Here is a 20788-nt window from a genome sequence, read left to right as displayed (position 1 = left end):
ATCAAGCCCTATATAAATAAATGAATAACAATTAACAATGGGATTTGCAAAAGCTCCTAAGGAAGTGAGGAGCACAGTGGGATTTGTGCTTCTAACTATCTGATGCTTTAGAAAACCTCACCCTTAACTAACAGTCCTTTAGTTTTGTTTCTCAGTTTAGTGCTTTTCTGTTGTTGCATAGCCTGGTCTTTCAACATGTGGCAATAATACTCATCCATTTAATGTGCATAAGAACATTTTTTTTTCTTGCCTGTGATTTTGCTAATGCTCTTGGGGGTGGGGGGCAGCAATTCTTGTAGATTTAGTACCTTCACTGATCTTACTTGACTGCCTTATAATATATATCTTAAAGTAATAAAAATGAATTTTTTTTGTGTGGATATGCCTTGCATTTTATTTTTATAAAATGTTTCTCTTAGTTACCTTTTCTTTATTTTAAACCAGTTTTTTTTATATTTCATAACCTGTAAGGTGTGTGCGGGTGTGTGTGGGGGGGTCCCCTGTGACTGTGCGGAGCCTTACTGACTTTATTGTGGCTCTCAGAAATGCAAGTGACCACCCATGTATAACAACTCATGAGTTCAATGCCTAATTATGTTAATCTGGGGAACTTCTTTTGTTTTGTATCCGGATACTTTTTTCTTCTTCTTATATTACACTGTTGCTCTTCTGTGTAGAGCATCCAGTCAGCTCTCTCCCTCCAGTTCCTGTTGCCAGAGCATCCCCCAACCTGACTGCCATAGCACACTCTATTGGAATATCTCCTTCAGCCCATTGGCCTGGAAGCACATTTTAAAGAGCTCTTTGTCAGTACAGCCAGTCAGGAATTTTTCGATGAGTCAGTTTTCTGTTGGAAAATGCTGATTCATCTAAACCAAAACTTATTGCAAGAAAGGATCAGTTTTGACAAAACTTTTGTGAGAAAAGATTTGATAGTTCAGGATGTAATTTCTGGTCAAAACCAGAGCCCCACTCTAGAATAGCCTGGTGAGTGGAGCACTCATGCAAGTTACCTGGGTTCAAATGTCTGAATGGGTTCTGAGATCTCCAAATCAGTCCCTTGAACTCAGGTCTCCCACATCCCAGATGAGTGCCATAACTGCTGGGCTATAGAGTCTGTCTTGCTCTATGGGCCAATGAATATTTAATTACTGATACAAAGTGGAACAGCTCCAACAGGAGAGAGTGACCGATACCCACCATAGAATAGCCAATGTTACTCAACTGTGATGTGGGAGGCCTGGGTTTAAGTCCTTGCTCTGGCTGATTTGGGAAACCCAGGACTTGATTAGGCAGAGCAGGGATTTGACCCCAGGTCTCAGATTTGTGCAGGATGGGAAAACAATTTCCTGCCCAACTCTGTCAGTCCAGTGGTGTTGTTCATCTCTGTACTAGTTTGAACTGATTGTTTGTTTTATGCGATCGATCTGGGAGGGATATGCTTTGTTGCTAAACAGTGGTCTAATTTGTGCTCTGTTTTCGGAAGGCAATATGAAATACATATTATACTCCCTTCTGAGGTGTTATTGACTTAAGATCATTGAACCTTTTTGATGCTTAGGAGTTTACAACCAGGTAACTGTGTAACTGTCTGATTCAACACATACTAAGGGCCAGGCTTTTGATACAATTCCTGTTTAAAATGCTTTCAAAACACTATGAAATGCTGGTTGACTTCTAGACTAACTAGGTTGTTCAGGCACTGTATAAAATAGGATATCTCCATTAATTTATTTTTATAATTTATCTCCTAGAACTGGAAGGGACCTTGAAAGGTCATTGAGTCCAGCCCTCTGCCTTCAGTAGCAGGACCAAGTACTGATTTTGCCCCAGATCCCTAAGTGGCCCCCTCAAGGATTGAACTCACAATGTTGGGTTTAGCAGGCCAATGCTCAAACCACTGAGCTATCCCTCCCCCCTAAGTCCAGTAACAGCCAGGCAGCTGGATTACTATCATTCTGAAGGCCAGGGATTTGGATGAAACCACTGAGCTATCCCTCCCCCGATTGCCTGGAAAGTTTTTCTTCTTTTTCTTTTTTAAATATAAAATTATGGTATGGTATTTGTTCTTGTAAAATGTATATTCCACTAAACTGCTCTGTCCAAGCTATTACTGTGCCCTACTGTGCCTCTTTCATGATGGGCCCAATAGAAGAGATTTTTAGTACTAATTCTGCTTCTTCTCAACATACCCCAATCTGCAGGCTGCTGTAATGTATTGCAGTGTGAGAATCTGCTGCTCCGTTCAGTGTCTTTCTATTCTTTGTTCAGCAGGCTGGAGCCTTCTGCCACATTTAGTAGAAAAAAATTATAAACGAGCTTGCACTGTCATACGTTTCTGCAGATCTCTTGTCATGGAATCCCCTTGCTTAGTCAGCAGCAAACCTCTGACATTTTTAACTGTGGCGCGTCTCACTTGGTCTCCCTGCCCCGGCATGGCCGGGGGGACAGCAGATGTTCCCTGGATAGGCCTTGTTTGACTAAACTACTATTAATGTACAGAAGTTTTGTTTTATTGTAACACTGGTGGGGCAGAGGCTGTCCTTTCTCATGTGTATGTACATTGCACAGCACAACAGGGCTCTGATCTCAATTGGGGCTTCTTGGCACTACTACAGTACAAATAATAATAATAATTAGGACTGTCAAGCGATTAAAAAAATTAATCGCGATTAATCGCACGATTAAAAAATTAATCGCCATTAATCACATGTTTAATCACACTGTTAATAATAGAATACCATTTATTTAAATATTTTTGGATGTTTTCTACATTTTCAAATATATTGAATTCAATTAAAACACAGAATACAAAGTGTACAGTGCTCACTTTATATTTAGATTACAAGTTTTTACACTGTAAAAAAAATAAATAGTATTTTTCAATTTACCTAATACAAGTACTGTAGTGCATGAAAGTTGAACTTACAAATGTAGAATTTTGTAAAAAAAAAACTGCATTCAAAAATAAAACAATGGAAAACTTTAGAGCCTGCAAGTCCACTCAGTCCTACTTCTTGTTCAGCCAATCACTCAGGCAAACAAGTTTGTTTACATTTTGAGGAGATAATGCTGACAGCTTCTTGTTTACAATGTCACCTGAAAGTGAGAACAGGCATTCTCATGGCACTATTGTAGCCGACGTCGCAAGCTATTTATGTGCCAGATGCGCTAAAGATTCAGATGTCCCTTCCTGCTTCCACCACCATTCCAGGGGACATGCGTCCATGCTGATGATGGGTTCTGGTCAATAAGAATCCAAAGCAGTGCGGACCAACACATGTTCATTTTCATTATCTGAGTCAGATGCCACCAGCAGAAGGTTGATTTTCTTTTTTGGTGGTTCAGGTTCTGTAGTTTCTGCATTGGAGTGTTGCTCTTTTAAGATTTCTGAAAGCATGCTCCACACCTCGTCCCACTCAGATTTTGGATGGCACTTCAGATTCTTAAACCTTGGATCGAGTGCTGTAGCTATCTTTAGAAATCTCACATTGGTACCTTCTTTGCGTTTTGTGAAATCTGCAGTGAAAATGTTCTTACAATGAATAACATGTGCTGGGTCATCATCCGAGACTGCTTTAACATTGAAATATTGGCAGAATGTGGGTAAAACAGAGAAGGGGACATACAATTCTCCTCCAAGGAGTTCAGTCACAAATTTAATTAACACATTATTTTTTTAACGAGCGTCATCAGCATGGAAGCATGTCCTCTGGAATGGTGGCTGAAGCATGAAGGGGCATACGAATGTCTAGCATATCTGGCACATAAATACCTTGCAATGCTGGCTACAAAAGTGCTATGCAAATGCTTGTTCTCACTTTCTGGCGACACTGTAAATAATAGGGCAGCATTATCTCCTGTAAATGTAAACAAAGTTGTTTGTCTTAGCGACTGGCTGAACAAGAAGTAGGACTGAGTGGACTTGTAGGCTCTGAAGTTTTATATTGTTTCATTTTTGAGTGCAGTTATGTAACAAAAAAAATCTACATTTGTAAGTTGCACTTTCACGACAAAGAGATTGCACTACAGTACTTGTATGAGGTGAATTGAAAAATACTATTTCTTTTGTTTATCATTTTTACAGTGCAAATATTTTTAATAAAAATATACACTTTGATCTCAATTACAACACAGAATACAATATATACAAAAATGTAGAAAAATATCCAAAATATTTAATAAATTTAAATTGGTATTCTATTGTTTAACAGTGTGATTAAAATTTAGATTAATCGCGATTAATTTTTAAAATTGCAATTATTTTTTTGAGTTAATCGCATGAGTTAACTGTGATTAATCAACAGCCCTAATAATAATTAATAGCAATTGTTCATGTCTGGGCTTTTTCTCACATGATTCCCCTCCATTTTGACCTAACTATCTTATTCAATACGGTATCTTTATATTCCAAGATGAAACTTAAGGAAATCACTTCTCCTCCATTTCTAATGTTTCTCTTTAGAAGACTTTATGCCTTTTCCCTGGAGTCAGAGTCTTTCTTCAGGAATCATAACTTAGTCTTTTTTATGACCCTTGGCCTGGCATGGCTGGAAGGTTGAGGCTTGCTAGGCAAATAGTTAATGCATAGCAAGCTCTGGGGCAAATCTAGAATGCAGTAGCCTGCTGCATATTAACTGGAGTAGATTAAAGTGCACTAGGCAACTTTTAGTGCATGATAGCAGGGTCCACATGGACAGTTTGTATGTGGCACACTGGGGTGTAAATCTGCAGCAAACTAGCCTGCTACACACTAACAGTTCATCTAGGCAAGTCCTCATTGCAGCATTGAGTGAGGTTTTTTTTATTTGTAACCTCACTGGAATCAGAAGGCCACAGCTTGCCTGTTGCACAAGGGAGACTTGTTGTCTCTGTGGAGATTGAGCAGAGTCCCTATGAAAGGTAATTTTACTGTAAATCATCAGTAATTATTTGTTTGGGGGAAAGTCCCATAAAAAATCTGAGAAGTGCATCTCTACTGTTACCAGAGGTTAATGATATCCCAGGCTCACTGATTGGGAAGTGTGAATCCAGCTCAAATTTAGGTATGGGAGGGCTGTCCTCAATATAAATCACACTTCATGTATATAGTCTTGCAGAGGAATGTCAAAAAGTTTGTCATTTCAAGAGCGAGATGGAACAAAAAACAGTTTTTATGAGACTAGAGGGTAACTAAAATGTAGTTCTATACAAGGCTTAGCGGAACACAGTGCATGCCTGTGTTGAGAGAATCTAGCATCTGTGCAACTGGGGGGCAAAGAAATGCCTGATTGATATCCTGAAATGTGATGGATAGAAATGTGATACTATGTTGCCAAGGCAAAATCATCTACCTATTGAGGAGGGGATTTCCCCCTTCAAACCCTGGACTTTTGCTTTTATTATGGTTGACTTTTGGATGTGTAGGAACTTGTTGTTACACAGGGAATTGTGAAGAAGAGTTGTAAAAGCTGAAGTAGTGTTAGAATTCTTCTCCTCTTTTGTCTGTCTACTTTCTGGACAAGTGAAAACTTGGAGTGCCTAACTCTTGTGAATGTTCAACAAACAAACAAAAATCTTAAGATGTTCATCAGTTTCTATAATTTGTTATCCTTGATGTTTTTTAGATCCTAGTCAATTGAGTTTATGTACTCTGATCTCTTGTTTCAAATTCATCTTCTGTTGACGCTGCATCAGGAACCTGAGTTGAATAGCTAAGTGTATTAACATAGGTTAGATAACTCCTTCCTAGACTGTGGTTTTCCCATCACTGCTCCCTGCTGAGGCCTTTAAAAGCAGAAGGAATATGCAGAGGTGCTGGAACAATTTGTATAGTGGGGGCGCTGAGAGCCATTGAGCCAAACTGTAAACCCTGTATATGAGGGAAACCACTTCAAGCCAGGGGCTGCTGCCACACCCCTAGTTCCAGCACCTATGGGAATATGCCTTGAAGCACATTGCCTAAGTTATAGTTTAATAACTCTGAAAGCCAGCATCTTTAGTAAATATGGCCTAAGGTTGTTGAGTTCACATTTTTCTAATACTACAGTAACATAGTTGTGCATGGTGTTCTACAATAACAAAAGAAAAGGTCACCAGCCCCAACAAACTTACAGTATAATTGGGATACTATATAGCGAGTGGTGATCACAGATTGTAGTACCATGTGGAGGGAGGGAGAAGGAATATGGCCACAAGAAACTGTAACAACTAATGTTACAATTTTTAAAAGTAAATTAAAGAAATGTTGCAACTACAGCTAGTTTTTAAAATGATGCTTATCTTAGTTGTGTTTTTGTATCCCGCCCCGTGAATGATGGTTTTGAATTATTGTATCTTTTTCTTTTGATAAGGATGTGAGGGGAGAGTTGGACTTTTCCTGCCAGCTTCCACCCTCTGCTTCACTTCCTACTCTAATTAAAAAAGCCAGTCATCCTTTAAAACCAAGGAATCTGTTTATATTGTTGACATGTTTTCTATAAGACTGTCATCTATGTGACTAATTTTTTTTTTGACTCTATACAATAATTACACTTTGAACTCAGAAATGCGTTTCTAGGTGATCTCCTAAGGGACAAAGACAGCGGGTATAAATAATACTCTGTCCAAATCCATGAACCTGAATACACAGGGCAGCAATTCTAAACTGAAAATTATAGAAAGAACAACAGTTTCTATTTTGGGTTCACTTTTAGATTTTTCATAAATTATTCCTGTTTATCTCTCAGGCTTGGGCAGTTGACATGCAACAGAAATGAGATGAGTATGTAAGTCTGAAAATAAAATGAATGTTGTCAGCTCATTAGATGTCTTTGTATATTAAATAATTTAATATTCCAAGTTCTATTGGAATAATTCTGTTCTACTATTTTGTAGGCTTCCTGTAATATATGAGGAAGTCTAGTGCTCACATTATTCTGATCCTAATACAGTCAGCCTTTGAGCTTGTATACATGCTTAAGAAACTATGTGGGTAACATTTCAAAAGAGTGGCCTCTATTTTGTAGGTGCCATTAACACCAGTAATATTTTCACCTACGTTTGTATGTCTTGCAACTGAAATGTAGATATAAATCTTGCACTTCTTAAGTACCTGATTGCAGTTGCAAATCGGATCATTAGAGTGACAAGTAATCCGCTGTATGCCTGCAATTTATTTTTAAAATGCTAAAATGTAGCTACAAACTGCACCTGTCAAAAGGAAAGGCCAGCTCTGGTGCACTTGGAAGTGTATACCTTAAGGCTAGCTTCTCACTGCTTATGATGTGTGAGTGCAGTAGGGAAGGAGAGCGGTAAGAAGCCTCCTCCTAGCTACGGTGGTACATGTAAGAGCTAGCCATGGCTATGCCCTTCCTACATACCAGTCAGCAGAACTGTTTGGCTGCATGGGTGTGTGTGCGCAGACTTATCTTCTTTAAGGGAAGTAGCTTTGCATGCTCTCCTGTGTGTTAGAACAACTCCCAGGATTCATTTTCTCAGTGAGGCAGAATGGCTGTGGTGCTACTTCTGAGGTTTCATGGCTTTGCACCATGCGCAGTGCAGGGATGTGCCTAAATGGCTCATCTAGCCCTTTTTGACTTAAAAAAAAAAAAGAACATAAGAACGGCCATACTGGGTCAGACCAAAGGTCCATCTAGCCCAGTATCCTGTCTACCAACAGTGGCCAATGCCAGGTGTCCCAGAGGGAGTGAACCTAACAGGTAATGATCAAGTGATCTCTCTCCTGCCATCCATCTTCACCCTCTGACAAACGGAGGCTAGGGACACCATTCCTTACCCATCCTGGCTAATAGCCATTAATGGACTTAACCTCCATGAATTTATCCAGTTCTCTTTTAAATGCTGTTATAGTCTTCACAATCTCCTCAGGCAAGGAGTTCCACAAGTTGACTGTGCGCTGTGTGAAGAAGAACTTCCTTTTATTTGTTTTAAACCTGCTGCCCATTAATTTCATTTGGTGGTCCCTAGTTCTTGTATTATGGGAATAAGTAAATAACTTTTCTTTATCTACTTTCTCCACATCACTCATGATTTTATATACCTCTATCATATCCCCCCTTAGTCTCCTCTTTTCCAAGCTGAAAAGTCCTAACCTCTTTAATCTCTCCTCATATGGGACCCGTTCCAACCCCCTAATCATTTTAGTTGCCCTTTTCTGAAACTTTTCTAGTGCCAGTATATCTTTTTTGAGATGAGACCACATCTGTATGCAGTATTTAAGATGTGGGTGTACCATTGATTTATATAAGGGCAATAATATATTCTCCATCTTATTCTCTATATCATTGCAAGACCCTCTTGACAACCTTCAGATTGTCACACTCCTCAAAATGCACTGCTGCAATTTGAGTTATTGGAAAGATCTATTCAAATACCAAGGGCCAGATCTACTTTCAGTTGCAACAGTGGAAATCCAGAGTAATTACACTGATTTCCATTGGTATTTGTGGTGCTGTAACTGAGGCCACAATCTGGCCTCAAAGCGCTGCTTTTCCCATTGTGGTAGCAAATGTACTCGGAAGCCTTTAACTATTGTTGACTGCTTAGCTTTGCTCTTCATTCATGGTAGCACAACTAGAAAATCCTGATTTTTAAAATTATTCTTTCCTTATTCTTTCTCTTATTTTTCTCCTTTCTTAGTCACATGCAATTTCTTTGCCTGTCTTTTCTTCTTTTCTTGATCTCCTTTTCCTAACCTTTTCTGCTTCATTAGTCTGTCCTTTCTTCTTCTGCTTCTTTCTTTTTAAAAATGTTTTGAACAGAAGCTAGAAATTCACTAAGCTGTCATTTTGTCAGGGTATACAATTGTGTGAGGACCCTAAGTCTGTTTGGTTTAACATGATTATTAATTCCTAATCCTGTTTGAGAGAATAATGTTTTGCCAGTTTCTTAATGACTGAAGGCTAGCATATTTTAGAAGATGTTCACAACATTCAGTTGTTCCGCAAACCTGTGTTTCTTTCTATTTTGTACTAGTGCCCATCAGCCTAGTATCTGAGCTTTCATCAATGTCAGAGAATCATCAGTTGTAAAATTATTAAAAATTAATTCCATGATGACTTTCCTAGCTTTGAGAAGTGTGATTCTTTGAAAAAATCATATATTTTTGAGGAATATCAATGTTAATTTATCATAAATTCAAGATGTTAGCAGATTTAGTTAAACTAAAAGCTTTTAGCAAATTCAGAGGAGAGGCGATGCTAGCATTTAAAAGTTACCCTGCTTGAGTGTGTTATGTTGTTAAATATGTAGCCAAGCATTAAAAGGTTACTGAAAATGTTTCCTTAAAGCAGATTCATTTTTCAATGTGCCCTGTAGCATTTGGGAATAACTTCTCTTGACAGGTTATCTGTATCTGATGCACAGAAATGTGTGTTTTGGATTTGGACTACTGCCAATCTACACAACTGCTTCCTCTTACACACTTGTAAATTGTTGGCAGTTGTCAACAGTTGGACTGTTGGCACCAACTGCTTCTAAAATGTGTCACCTCCTTCCTCCCTTCCCCAGTTCTTGCTCTGCTTCAGCTCCAGGCATCTGCTTTTCCCAGAGCTCTAAATTTTTCTTTGCTGAAGGAGTAGGTGGAGGAAAAAAAGCTGCAACTGCACTTTCTTTCCAGCTTTGCAGCCCTCCACAGTGGGCTTTTTTTGTACTGTGTTCATTGAAAGTTCTTCTCTTGTTTCAAACAGGGCAGAAGAAGAATGAAGGTCCATTTAGGCCTCTTAGCCAGACTCAGATTAGACCAGGTTCAGATTCATGAATTCAACACCATCTTCTCAGCCTCCCTCAGTGGAGTGTCTCTTCAGAGAGGTCAGCCTCACCTTATTCCAGTTCTTTATCCAGAACTTGATGACCTCCTAAATAAGCAGTTTAAGCATGCCTTCACATCAGGGAGAAAACAGATCCTTGCCATGGTAGGTAAGAATCTTGTGATGATATGATAAGCTTCAAGCAAAGGTAGCAGCTGATATCTAGATCCCTGCTGGACATTTATTCTATCAACATGGTGCTATGACAAAACCAAATCATAACTAACTCAGATCCAGACTAGGCTCCAGTTCTGAAAATCTCAGGCTTGGTCATCCAAATCCCTGGCCTTCAGAATGATAGTAATCCAGCTGCCCTGCTTTCTAGCTGCCTGGCTGTTACTGGACTTAGGGGGGAGGGATAGCTCAGTGGTTTGAGCATTGGCCTGCTAAACCCAGGGTTGTGAGTTCAATCCTTGAGGGGTCCCCTTAGGGATCTGGGGCAAAATCAGTACTTGGTCCTGCTAGTGAAGGCAGGGAGCTGGACTCGATGATCTTTCAAGGTCCCTTCCAGTTCTAGGAGATAGGATATCTCCATTTATTATTATTAGATACCTTGCCTAGCAGAATGCTCCATGAAGGGAAGGGGTGATACCATTTCCTCTCTCCCACTTTAGGCAAATGCTTCCAGTGGCACAGCTGCCCTTGTGTGATGTGCTGGAAGGCAAATTGCACCTACAGAGGTGAATCAAGCTGTGTGTGTGTGTGTGTGTGTGTGTGTGTGGTACACAAGGAATGATTTCCAGCTGGGATAAGTCCAGCCCAGTTCTTATTGTTTCCTTCTAGGGGATGCTTCCTTCTTGATCAATTGTTTCTTCCTTTGGCTTACATGGGGATTCTGGTTTGAGTCTCAGCTGCAGTGATGTGCAAGGTACATTTACAGTCCAGCTACTGGATGGGGAATTCTCTGATTGGTTATATCTTCTGTAATATCTGGTCAGCAGTTGGCAGCTTCAACACCTTTGTGCATTTTGGGCACCCCAGTCATTACTGGATAAAGGGAAATTACTCCGTACAAATTGCCGAAGAGAAAACAACACAGTATATAAAAAAATGCTTTCATTGCTAAACTTTTTTGACATCTTAATGGTACATGCTTTTAAAGAGTCAACAGGTTATTTGCTGATTTAGTGACATACTTAAAGTGGTCATTAAAAACTGTCTGAAGCCCATTTAGAGATGTGAGCTGTCAAGATGGCACTTCTTTCCTCGACTCTTAACGTGTCAATTGATCAAACTGCTTTTACACTGGGTAATCTTGCCAACAAAATAGTTTAGTTTTTCTATGGTGTAAGTGAAACCACTGTGGCTCAGACATGATAGAGAGATAGACATGAGATGTATCAAAGGAGCAACAGTTGATTTAAACAATTGCTGTAGGGTGGGGCAGCATAATTTTTTCAACACAGCCACAGTCATTAAATAGATTTTATGAATATGGATGGAAGAATATGTTTAGCATTTACTTAACTTTTTTTTAAAAAAGGTCCCAAGTTTTTACTTTGATAACATGATAGATTGTGGCTACATTATACAAATATATTTTAAAAAATCACACAGTTCCCCAAACCAATAATTATTCTAGTACATATGACTTGGTGTAAGGACAAATATTCTCTATTGAGTCAAATTACGTGTGCTCTGAAAAAGGTTTTGTAGATGCTTCAGAATGTATAACTAAAGAATAACAGGCCTGCATTTCTCACTGGATTCTTGCTTGATTAATTACCGTATCTTCTGTCTCTCTACCCCAGGGCTTTTCCTCCAATAAGTCCTGCTTAAAGTTTTATTGACTTTACAATTATTATTCAGAAAAACATATCTTGGTTCTTTTGTATTTCTATGCTTCTTTTAATAAGCCACCTCTGTGGCTTCTCTGAGGGCCTTAGATATAACTGATATGCTGAAGCATTCTAACTTTTTCTGAAGCAGTTTTGCTGTAAATGTGTTTTATCTGGTGTCATTTTCAAGGAGTCTTATTCAAAACCGTTGACATTCTTGCTTACAAATTCACCCCTTCTTCAATTCTGGCTGGTTCCTTTCCATAGAAGTGAAAATTATCATTATTTTCCATTGTCATAGAAATCCCTATTTTACTGGTACGTAATGCAGCTGCTTAACAGACGGCATGTGAAGCATTATATTAACTGGTGTTTAAAATATATACGTTATCTTATAGGGAAGAGAAATGTATTGCACTGTGTGGAATGATTAATCTCTTTTCAATGTCAGACTAAATAATTAGGTGCCTACCATCGCTAGTGATTAATTTAGCAGTGTTTGTCAGCTAACAGCAGCACGTGTGGTCTGACTTCCTCCCTCTGGTTTTGTCAATATGTTTAAGGAGAAGCTTCTTTTAGCAGCAAATTCTTTGCTTTGGTGTACTGAGATTTGAAAACTTGGCTATTTTTTGCATTGCAATTCCCAGAACAAAATCTTTCCCTTTCCTATTATTTAAAGGAAAGTACAGCGTAACTTTACCTTGGGTCTAGGAAAGACTTTGCAGGAGAGTGCTCCACAGTATGTCTGATGGTGCATAAGTGTAGAAACTCAGATAGATAGGAGCATGTTCTAAGAGGAGATTCTTGAGCTTCTCTCACAGGCCTGATCCAAAGTCCATTGAAACCAATGGAAAGACTCCCAATGACTTCAGTGGGCTTTGGAAGATGTCCACTCTGCCTGGTCTTAGGAACACTGTGTACAGTGTTTCCCAGTCTGCCTAATACATTAAGGTTGCCAGGTGTTTGGTTTTGGACCAGAAAGTCCAGTTTTAAGGGAACCTGTACGGTCTGTGGTCAGAAGTATTGACTGGACACCAAAACTCCAGTTACCGCAATTTTCCAGGGCCATAACTAGGGTGGGAAAAGAGGGCAGCTGCCACAGGCGCAGAGCTGATGTGGGGAGGTGCAAAAATGGGGTGGCAAAGGATCGGGCCCAGTGGTGTCAGCCCTCCAGGACTGGGCCCGGAGCCCAGGGCAGAGCAGCAGCTGCTGGGCAGGAGTGGGGAGCGTGGGGAGGAGGGGGTGCCCTGCCCCCTGGCTGGAGGTGCTTTTGGTTCCGCTTTGCCCTAGCCCCCAAGTGGGGCTGGCTTGGCTGCTGCCACAGGCCTGGAGGAGCCGCAACCAGGGAAAGAGAGTGGGGCCTGGCCCCTTGCTGGGCGCTGGGTGGAGGAGGATCCCTGTGGGGAGCTGAGCAGCCCAGGCAACTCCACAGGGCCCCGCTGCCCCCAAGATACTGGCTGCTGGGCAGGACAGGATACTTGGGGGGGGGGGGGGGGGGGGCTGAGTGGCCCAGGCAATTTTGACCATAGCTGTAGTGCAGGGGTGCTGGAACAGGGGGAGGGGCAGGGAGCTATTGCCTCATCACTTTTAAAAGTGGGAGGGACAAGCCCTTTCACTTTTTCCCTGTCTTAAGGGCAAGTGGGTGAGGGGGGGTGGAGGTGCGAGTTGTCAACCCGTGCCAGCCCCCACTCAACCAGGGCTGTCTCCTACCTGCATCTTGTGGGTGGGCAGGCAGGTAGGCTTCATGTCAGGCTGCAGCTCCCAGCCCTGGCTCCATGAGTGGCAGATGACTAGTCCCCTTCTGAGCAGAGGGAGCCCAGGTGCGGGGCAAGAGTGGGAGAGGAGTGAGTGGGGCCTTGGAGGGAAGGGGCAAAACAGGGGACAGAGCCTTGGGAGAAGAGGCGGAACGGGGCGGGGCCTCGGGGGAAGAGCAGGGGGTGGAGGGAGGTTCCAGCACTCCTGCTGTAGTGAAAAATTGGAAAGTTGGCAATCCTGTAATACATGCAGCGTAGTATGAGGAGTTCTCAACAAACAAATGGGAGCTACTCTTCCTTATCCCTCCTTATGGCCATGAGAGGGCAGTGGAGAGGACAGGGAAAGAGAATCCTTTCCCCCAAAGCAATTAGAATGAGATGTGGAAGGAGGGAGCAGCTAGGCTTGATTCTCCACTACCTCTGCAACGTAGATGTAAAATACTACCAAATCAGAATTGTTCATTCACTCACATTAGGGCGGGGGCATAATGATAGGGTGCTGCGGGGACCAGAGGTTCTACGCAGATGTCCTGGCCTCCCATTTGGTCCCCCAGGCTCTGCAGGACTGCGGGTGAGCCCTGCCTCCTATACCCTACCCATCAGCTTTTCCATGAGAGAGCATGGTTCAGCCCTGAAAATTCCTGCTGCAGACTTCCGAATGACTTTGCAGCATTTGCATTACTTGTAGCATCAATTGTGAGGTGGAGAGTTCTTTCCACTGACCATGTCAGTCAATTTTCTGGGTTCCCATGGAAACAGCCAGACACTGTGTGTTTGTAATATCAGTGATTATGAAGTATGATCTCTGTTGTCAGGAACTGGCTCATAAAAAGTAGGCTTCTCTCCATCAGTCAAAAGCACAACAAATGGTACATCCCTCTCCCCCGCAGCCCGAACCTGTATACTCAGTTCTCAGCAGCTGCCAAAGGGTTAAGAATACAATTTTCTGTCTGGAGAACAGTTTGTCTCTTAATTAATAACAACATTCCCAGCTGCACTGTGAATGTGTTGTGAATAAATGCTGGAAGAGAAGCTTGAATACTTGACAGTAGTTACAGTTATACTTGAGGCAGGCTATACTTTTCTTTTCTGAAACCTGTATGCGAGAGGGATCTTTCCATATTGCGAGTGTTTTGTAGTCACTGGAAAGGACACTGTCAGTGTTTTTTTCCTCGTGGCTATTGATTTGTTGTTTACTCTTCATTGCTTGTAATAGGGTCTTTGAAGTATGAAAATGTTTTTCTCTATTTGTATTATCTGTTGTTTATGTCCCCTTACGTTTTGGATGAAGCTGAAATTAAAATGGTGTATTCTCTCTCTCTAATTATATTTTATGTCTACCAGCTTCTCTTAGTTATGGGGTGTGTGTGTGTGTGTGGTGTTGGCCCAGAACTGTGGGAATGGGGAAGTGCTCATCAGACACCTTCAACCCCGCTCTGCTGTCTCTTCACCTGTGCTGAACGTCAGCTGAGTTCATTACAGCTGAGGATCTGGTCCTAAGTTTCTAGCCCATTCGATTGTGAAGATAACCCTCTAAGTGCAAACTGACTCCAGGGTTTAAAGTTCAGCACACTGATTTCCTTCCCCTCCCCTCACCCCAATAAGTGTTGTTTAGTCCATGCCACAGTTGCTCAGGGCTAGCCAGTGGGTAGGGAGGGATACACCTAAACGGCTGCTGATAGTTTTTGGGCCACTGTAAATGTCCTGTTTGCCACAGGCCACAAGAAGAGGGGCACCAGGGTCAATGAATCTGCATACACATGGATCAGTGGTCCTTCCCAGAGCTCACTCCCAGACCACCTGTCTTGACCATAAATGAACCTTCAGTGCTGTATGTGTGATACCAACCCCTAAGACAGCCATTGTATGGGGGTTTTAGAGGTGTAGAGGGACTTGTACTAGACCTCCATACTGGCATGAATTTCACACGTAATTATTGCTGCCTAGTCCATATCATCCTTCATGATGATTTTCTAACTTTTCTCCTCTCTAAATTTTTTCTCTCTGAAACTTTCCACCTTTATGGTTTCTTTATGCTCTTATTTGTTTTATAGTTTGTACCTCTCTCACTCTAATTAGACCCATAACCTCATTAGGGAGTGGGGTCTTCTGATTTCACCAAGCTTGATGTTTTTCTGTTGCTCTTTCTATGCTTGTGTTTCCCTTACTTTTTCCACATTTTTATTGTCATGAACAATACTGTTTTGTTCTGAAGAAAGATTTCCAGTTTCAACACATTGGTTATTCTTTCTTGGCAGTTACATGAAGCTAGAGTGAAATTCAAAGGTGACTTAAACAATGCAGCTTACACACCAGTAAGTGAGGATGTTACATGTTGAGGGAGAGAAGGGTAGGGTCATCAGATCTAATGTAACCAATATGAGGTTGTAAGATGAAGTAGCTATACCTTCTTACGTCGCTTTTACCCTTCTTTTGGTTACACTTGCTGCTGTCCCTTTCCCTTTCAGTTTCCTTGTATGTTGGTTACTCACTTAGGGGTAGATGATGGTTTTACTGTGTGTCCTGAGTAAGGAGCAGCATGTAGCACGTTGAGTTACAATTCAGTCCTTGCGTCCCTCATTCTCCAGGATGGAAAGTAAGACAGTGCAGATTACTTTCCCCTTCACACCTGCTCAGCGGTCTGCTGTGTGGATCAAACTGTAAGTCAGGAGATGTCTCTGTTTTAGGTATGTATTGTATATGTCTACTACCAGAGTATCCAGTTATAAGCCTATTTCCATGTGGTATTTTTTAAAGGAGCAGAATGGTCAGTGAGAAATAAATTTAATCTAAGTAGTGTGGATAAGAAGTTCTAGATAATAAACCATTAGCAAAAGACAATGGGATCTTTTGTAGACTGTTTTCTGGCTACTAATCTCAGATTTTAATTTCTTTATTATAACACGGTAGCATGTGCCATTGTGGAGATTGTTAATGCCACATGTAAACCTTAGCAATACATAACTCACACCACACTCTTTTTGATTGAACTTTATCATTGTGCCCCAAGTTCTAGTGTGCTATTTTACAGGAGAAGCAGTTAATCATTTTTTGTATTATATTATAAAATGAGCTTATGAATTCCTGATCATAGATTCATAAATTGTATGGGCAGAAGGGACCACTGTGATCATCTAGACTGACTTTCTACGGAACTCAGACCATACAACTTTGCCAAAATAATTCCTGTTTGAAGTAGACCAGATCTTTTAGAAAAACATCCAATCTTGATTTTAAAATCCCCAGAGATGGGGAATGTATCACAACCCTTTGTAAGTTGTTCCAATGTTTAATTGGTCTCATTGTTAAAAATGTACAACTTATTTTTAGTCTGAATTTGGTCAAGCTTCAGCTTTCAGTCACTGGATCTTGTTATACCTTTGTCGCTAGATTGAAGAGCCCATGATCAAATATTTGTTCCTATGTAGGCAGTTATAGACTATGATCAAGTCAGCCCCCAACCTTTTTTTTTTTGTTAAGCTAAACAGTCTGAGCTCCTTGGTCTATCACTATATGGCATGTTTTCAATCCTTTAATCATTCTTCTGTCTCTTCTCTGAACTCTCTCCAATTTATCACCAGTCTTCTTGAATTGTGGACACCAGAACTGGACACAGTATTCTAACAGTAGTCACACCAGTGCCAAATACAGAGGAACTACAACCTTCCTACTCCTACTTGAGACTCCCCTGTTTATGTACCCAAGGATCATCTTAGCTCTTTTGGCTATGGCATTACAGCTAAAGCTCGTGTTCACCTGATTATCCACCATGACCTCCAAAACTTTTAGTCACTGCTTCCCAGGATAGAGTCCCCCATCCTGTACATAGGGCCTACATTCTTTGTTCCAAGATGTATAGATTTACAGATGGCTGTATTAAAAAGCATATTTTGTTTGCTTGTGCCCAGCTTACCAAATGATCCAGATAATTCTATGTAAGTGACCTGTCCTCTTCATTATTTCATTCCTCCAATCTTTGTGTCATCTGCAAACTTCATCAGTGATTATTTTATGTTTTATTTCAGCTGTTACCAGCTTTGTCTGTTACTTTGGGGTATGCTTATTTATTAGGGTTACTCTTTGGGTGGGGTAGTTCTGTAATTCTATCAATGTACTGCTTGTGTCTCTTGTGTTCTCATACGGAGCTCTGCTTCTTCCTGCTGCAAATTCCCTCCCAATGGTGTCTGTTTTTTTGTTGGAGAATTGCGACTTAATACTTCAAAAACAGACTCCAATGAGAAACTGCAGAATTGGAATTAATTTGCAAACTGGACACCATTAAATTAGGCTTGAATAAAGACTGGGAGTGGATGGGTCATTACACAAAGTAAAAACTGTTTCCCCATGCTAATTTTACCCTACTGTTACTCACACCTTCTTGTCAACTGTTTGAAATGGGCCATCCTGATTATCATTACAAAAGTTTTTTTTTTTCCTGCTGGTAATAGCCCACCTTAATTGATTAGTCTCCTTAGAGTTGGTATGGTAACACCCATTTTTTCATGTTCTCTATGTATGTATATATATCTTCCTACTGTATTTTCCACTGCATGCATCCGATGCAGTGGGTTTTAGCCCACGAAAGCTTATGCCCAAATAAATGTTAGTCTCTAAGGTGCCACAAGTACTCCTCGTTCTTTTTGCTGATACAGACTAACACGGCTACCACTCTGAAACAGGATTTTTGAGCACTGCAGGGATCTTTTAGCTTAGGTACGAGGAGTGTTGCTGCAGAGCAAATGAGGAAACCAAAAGACACCCGGGGGAGGGAGGGGGAGAGAGAGAGAGAGAGAGAATGGAACTGATGCATATTTTGGATTCAGCATCAGAACACTTGAGCATGGGTAGGTGTTTTTGTAGAGAAACAACAGTGGTTCAAGGGAGAATACTAGATTTGTTTATGTATAAACTGATGGCTCATGGGAGTATACCAAAATTGTTTTGTTCAGGCTAAACAATGGGAGCTGATCATACCTGTCTATGGGCGGTGTTCCTTGGAGGGAGCTCAGAATGCAATTAGGGAGCTTCACTATTTTGGACACCAATAAAGGATTTATTACTAGAATTGGTCTAATAACTACTGAGCTGGGTGTGTTCAGGCATGGGTTTTCATTAACATCTGGAGCAGAGATCCCCCATCATGCAGTGCTTCCCTGATTTTCTGGTCCCAGAATTCCATGCAGTTCTTGCCTTGGAATCTCTGTTCTCCATTCTGTATGCGAATGGAGATGCCTCCTTGTCCCATCTTTGATGCAAATGAGGCGAGGGGAGTTTCCTTAATCCTGTCATCCTTATCCCAAGGGTTTAGGTGTGTCTCCCACTGCCTTTTCATTGCTTTTTGTCTTTCTTCTGATCGGCTTTGGTTCAAGCAGAGGCTAGGGTCGGGGGATGTCTTTTGTGAGTCAGACAGGCTGGGTACTGCACTCTGGTTCCCCAGGAACACAGAGCTGCTAGGTAACACAGGTCATTGCTAAAAATATTAAATCGTGTAGGGTCAAAAATCAATGCCTGTGGGACTTTACTAGAAACACACCCACTCAATAGTGATTCCCTATTTACAATTAGATGTTGAGACCTGTCATATAGCCAGTTTTTAATCTATTTAATGTGTGTCATGTTCACTTTGTTTCATACTATTTTTTTTAATCAAAGGTCTGTCAAGCAGTACCAAGTCAAATGCCTTATAGAAGTCTAAGTAGATCACATCAACACTATTACCTTTACCAACCAAATTTGTAATCTCATCAAAAAAAATATCAAGTTAGTTTGACAGGATCTATTTTCCATAAACTGATGTTGATTGGCATTAATTATATTACCCTCCTTTAATTCTTTATTAATCGAGCTGTATTAGCCACTCCATTGTTTTGCCTGCGATCAATGTCAGGCTGGCGTGCTTGTAATTACCTGGGTCATCCCATTTGCCCTTGTCAAATATTGGCAGAACACAAGAAACTTCATCCTGCCATCAGAATTGTAACTAAACATTTCAACTTCCGGTGAAAATTTCTGCAAGGAATGCATAGTTAGAAGATATTGTTAATGTTAAATGAGCCTAAAATTATAAATCCCAATAGTATTCTTCTTATGATTATGGATTTTATTTTGTAAAAACTATAGGGTTTGAAACAATACTTTTAGACTGTGGTTGAGTTAAATGAGGGCTCAAGCTCTTAAAAACATGGAGTTTTTTTTCTTTAAACTTTTTTTATGTGAATGAAATGCTCCTAAAAAGATGGCATGTTGACAGCCTTAGAGAATGGAGCCATCTCTTCACAGAACAGACCGTGACAATGAAACTCACACACTGCACTGCCAATGTGCTGGAACCCTGATCTGGAGGGACCAGGTAGTTCAGTCCCAATGCCCGATCATTTCCTGGTCTTTCTTCTGAGATTGCTAACAAGGTGCTTACAGGGGGGCGTGCGTGTAAGATGTAGACCATCTACTGAAATCACCATCTTCAGTTCACATAGGCCATAGCACAGCTAGCAGATGATAACAAATATTGGAAACTATCTGGCAGATTGAACTGGACACCTAAGGTCCTGCAAAGTCTTATGTACATATTTAACTTCACACAATGTGAGTAGTCCCTCTGACTTCAACGTGGCTACTTGCAGTGCATAAAGTGACAACTGTCTCAGTGGATCATGGATAGAGATGTGATCAGTGATGTAGCTGCGTGCTAACTTACTTGTGGTTTTGGAGATCGGGACCAAGGTCTTATGTCAGCAACAGAAGCAGAATGGGAGCTAGTGGAGGGATCAGAACAAAGAGATGATGGGTTCACAGTGGCCTGCAACAATGAAGAGGTAGGTTGATGCATATTGGAACCTCTGCATCGTTCCCATCCTTGGCTCTCTATACAGTGATTCAAATAATCCATTCTAGAGGTGAAAAAGCATGGATTTCTATGGGTAGATCCTCTTCCAGGGCAAAGTTTACTAGTAAGGTGGAGGTGTGGAGGAAGCCATTTTTTTTTTTTACCACAGATGCTATTTGATTATCCATGGTTAATGACTAATCAAACATGATCCCAAAACTTCGCAACCACTTTGATGAATGGGGAGAGGTGGGGATTGCCGTGGATGGAAGGAGGAAGACAGATGTGTCAGCCAGTTCTTCAAAGGGTTTCTTTCCTCTGATCCAGCATCACTTTGGTCTTGCCAAAAAATCTGAGTCCAAATGCAGCATAAAATTCTCTTTTCTGATTTGCGGTATAGAACTCTTATTCACAATGTGGATCTTTATTGCATACCTGCCCTGGTTGCACATGTGGAATGACTTCTGTGGAAGTTAGGCACATGGAACAATACAAATTATGCAATCAGTGGGTGACTGCACTCAATGAAGAATGGAGAGAATTTTGCCTGCAATTTTTTAGGAAGCAACCACTTGATAAGTTAATATTTAATTAGTTATATAAATATGCTTTTAGCTAATAAAATATTGTGTAGAGCCTTAG

General features: G+C 40.8%; 1 protein-coding gene across 1 annotated transcript in view; it reads left to right on the top strand.

Annotated features, from left to right (window-relative positions):
- LOC112110517 (P protein) overlaps window positions 1–20788 on the top strand; it is a 365580-nt gene that overhangs the window by 78538 nt on the left and 266254 nt on the right. The window lies entirely within an intron of this gene.

The sequence above is a fragment of the Terrapene carolina genome, unplaced genomic scaffold (genome assembly GCF_002925995.2).
Source record: "Terrapene carolina triunguis isolate 2854851 unplaced genomic scaffold, T_m_triunguis-2.0 Scaffold23, whole genome shotgun sequence".
Taxonomy (NCBI): domain Eukaryota; kingdom Metazoa; phylum Chordata; order Testudines; family Emydidae; genus Terrapene; species Terrapene triunguis.
Note: the sequence above shows the minus strand (reverse complement) of the source record. Positions and strands in the feature narration are given on the sequence as shown.